This window comes from Ursus americanus, chromosome 19 (genome assembly GCF_024610735.1).
Source record: "Ursus americanus isolate L20-20 chromosome 19, mUrsAme1.1.p, whole genome shotgun sequence".
Taxonomy (NCBI): Eukaryota; Metazoa; Chordata; class Mammalia; order Carnivora; family Ursidae; genus Ursus; species Ursus americanus.
This window is the reverse complement of record NC_142145.1, coordinates 58513159-58516688: the sequence shown is the minus strand read 5'-3', so window position 1 is coordinate 58516688 and position 3530 is coordinate 58513159. Positions and strand designations below refer to the sequence as shown.

Genomic DNA, 3530 nt, shown 5'->3' with positions numbered 1-3530 from the left:
CTTTGCTGTGTTAGATGGGATGACTAATGGGGGAGACAAATAAGAAATCAGACAATGGTAACAGAATGTTATACGTGCTCTGAAAAGTGTAAGCATGGTCTTCAGGAATCAACAAAGTCTTCTTGAAGAAGAGGACCCCCAAACTCAGTCCTGAAGGGAAAGTGCACATTACCCAGGTGAAGTGAGCAGAGAAGTTCTCATGTACATAGGCTTAAGCTGGAGTAGGACACTGTGAGAGCCCTGAGGAGTCCCATGAACTGAACAGTAAGGAGGAATTACAAGGGGATTGACAGAGTGGCAAATAGGGCCATATAATGAATATTTTTACAGGCTATGGTAAGGAGATGGGATCTTAGCTGAGGCATTGCAATGCTGATAAGTGGAAGAAAAAGTAAATGTGGTAATGTGGGGTATGTGTTCCATACTGCTCTGCCTCGACCTTGGCCCCTTTCAGTGAACACCCTTTTTGGTTGGAGTTATTGGTTCTTCTCTGTCATTCACTTGTTTCCCCTTATGCCTTGATCTGCCAAGTTCTGCTTCTCAGTATCTCCTAATAGATAAGAGTTTCCACCCATCTAGGAAACTAACCAGTCTCTGGACAGTTTCTCTTATCAAGTAAACCAAAATAGCTGATAGCAACACCACCTTTTCTTAAAAAAAAAAAAAAAAGACAGAAAGAAAGGAAGGAAGGAAGGAAGGAAGGAAGGAAGGAAGGAAGGAAGGAAGGGAGGAAGAAAGAAGGAAAGAAAGAAAGAAAGAAAGAAAGAAAGAAAGAAAGAAAGAAAGAAAGGAAGAAAGAAAAAAGAAAATGAAATTTAAAAAGTAAGTTGTAACAGTATTCTGTTTATGTCATCATTCTTAGGCATTAACCATCAGACAAAGCATTCTCTTGCCTCCTGCCTGTGTATATTTCCCTTGTCTGACTTCACCATTCATCTTAGCAGACTACAGAAAGACATGGGAGAGACCACAAATACATCCCTGGACACGGTGGTGACAGACTTCATTCTCCTGGGCTTACCTCAACCCCCAAGTCTGAGGACCCTCCTCTTCCTGGTCTTCTTCATCATTTGCGACCTGACTCAGCTGGGAAACCTGCTCATTCTGCTCACTGTGTGGGCTGACCCAAAGCTCCAGGCTCGCCCCATGTACATTCTTCTGGTCGTGCTCTCATTCCTGGACATGTGACTCTTCTCAGTCATTGTCCCTCGGTTAATATTGGATTTTACTCCCGCCAGCAAGGCAATCCCCTTTGGTGGCTGTGTGGCTCAGCTGTATTTCTTTCACTTCCTGGGCAGTACCCAGTGCTTCCTCTACACCCTGATGGCCTACGACAGGTACCTGGCAATATGCCAGCCCCTGCGCTACCCCATGCTCATGAATGGGAGGTTATGCACCAGCCTCGTGGCTGGAACTTGGGTGGCAGGATCCATCCATGGGTCTATCCAGGCCACCTTGACCTTCTGCCTGCCCTACTGTGGGCCCAACCAGGTGGATTACTTTATCTGTGACAACCCTGCGGTATTGAGACTGGCCTGTGCTGACACAACCATCAATGAGCTTGTGACCTTTGTGGACATTGGGGTGGTGGCCGCCAGTTGCTTCATGTTAATTCTACTCTCCTATGCCAACATAGTCCATGCCATCCTGAAGATTCGCACTGCTGATGGGCGGCGCCGAGCCTTCTCCACCTGTGGCTCCCACTTAACCGTGGTCACCGTCTACTACGTGCCCTGTATCTTCATCTACCTCAGGGCTGGCTCCAAGAGTCCCCTGGATGGAGCAGTGGCCGTGTTTTACACTGTTGTCACTCCATTTCTGAACCCCCTTATCTATACCCTGAGGAACCAGGAAGTGAAGTCTGCTCTGAAGAGAATAAGGGCAGGTAGAGGGGCCGCCAGCGAAAATAAGTAACTACAGTCTCGGCGACTGCCTGCATCACCGTTGCTACCACACCTCTCATTTTTAAGTACTCTACACCCAACATGGGGCTCAAACTCACACCCCGGAGATCAAGAGCCAGCCAGGCACCCCTGACATTATTTGTTTAGAAATAAATGTATAGGGTGCCTGGCAGGCTCAGTCAGTTAAGCGTCTGCCTTAGTCTCAGGTCAAGATCCCAGGGTCCTGGGATGGAGCCCAAGCCTGCATGGGTTCCTTGCTCAGTGGGGAGCCTGCTTCTCCCTCTCCTTCTGCCCCTTGCCCTCCCCTGCTCATTCTCTCTCTCTCAAATAAATAAATAAAATCTTTTAAAAAAGAAACAAATGTATACCTTACTTCCACCACTCTGACTACCTTGTGAGATATAAAAATGCCTTATTAAAGGTTGAAAAGGATGAGAATGTGTCAGCAACCTTGGAATTCTGTTATGTCAGAAAATATGAAAGGAAAAAAAAATGACATTCTCTTTACCCCTAAATCCTAGTAGAAATTTCTATGACTTCTTTGCTTCTTTGCTTATGCATGGCATTAACATTCCCAAGCGCTTAAACTTTAAAATATGGATCATTTATGCGTCCTTTCTGTTCCTCACTGTCTCCACGTGCTAAGACGTCAAATTCTGTCCCCTCCACTTTTAGAATGTCTCTCTTGATTTCCTGACTAGATTTTTGTCCTCTTCTTCCTCATCCACAGCACAGCCAAAATTACAGAGAATCTATAGGACCCTCCAATGAATGTAAAATAAAGGCACGTTCCTTAATCTGGAGTTCAAAGTCCAAAAAATCGGCACCCAACACACCTTCTCTTCCCTCTCTTCCCTCTCCCGTCCTCGCTGACTTACTGCATGCCTTGAGCACATCCGAGGCTTGCCTGCCACTCGTACACAAGCTTTCCCCTCTGCCTAGAACACCCTCCCATCCAAATTCATATTGTCAAATCCTTTTAGGACTCTTTTCAGAAGAGTGTGAAACTATACCCTCCAAATTTTAAAACTGCCCTTTTTTTTTAATTAATATATTTGTACCACTTTAAAAAAAATTTTGAGGGAGGGGCTAGCAAGATGGCAGAGCAGTAGGAGATCTAAATTTCATCTGGTCCCAGGTTTCAGCTAGATAGTTATCAAAACATTCTGAACACCTACAAACTCAACAGGAGATCGGAGAAAAGAATAGCAGCAACTCTATGAACAGAAAATCGACCACTTTCTGGAAGGTAGGACGTGTGGAGAAATGAATCTGAGGGGACATATGGGAAGACAGGCCGAGGGGCTGGGGGGGGTCGTCAGCCGGCCACTGGCAAGTGATAGAGCCAGGGAGCACAAAATCAGGGTTACCAGGTAGCTGTCGCCATAGAACAATTTAATGCAAATAAAGAGTACAAGGGCTGTGGGCTGCTTCTAAGTGCCTTAGAGAAATTGGAGAAAGAAAATAATGAACTAAGGGCAATACCTTTTCAACTCAAGGTCCAGGCAAGGAGCTGGAAAGTTTCTGTGACTGTCTTGATGGAAATCCGTATTTCTCATAGCTGCAGGGTCTGATATTTCTGAAAACCAAACCCAAAGGCTAATCTTATGGGTAGCTGGATAATAC

The 3530-nt window shown here is 45.5% G+C and overlaps 1 pseudogene; it reads left to right on the top strand.

The window, feature by feature from the left end:
* The first annotated feature begins 957 nt into the window (after positions 1-957).
* Positions 958-2204, top strand: LOC123789940 (olfactory receptor 10G2-like; annotated as a pseudogene).
* Positions 2205-3530: the final 1326 nt, after the last annotated feature.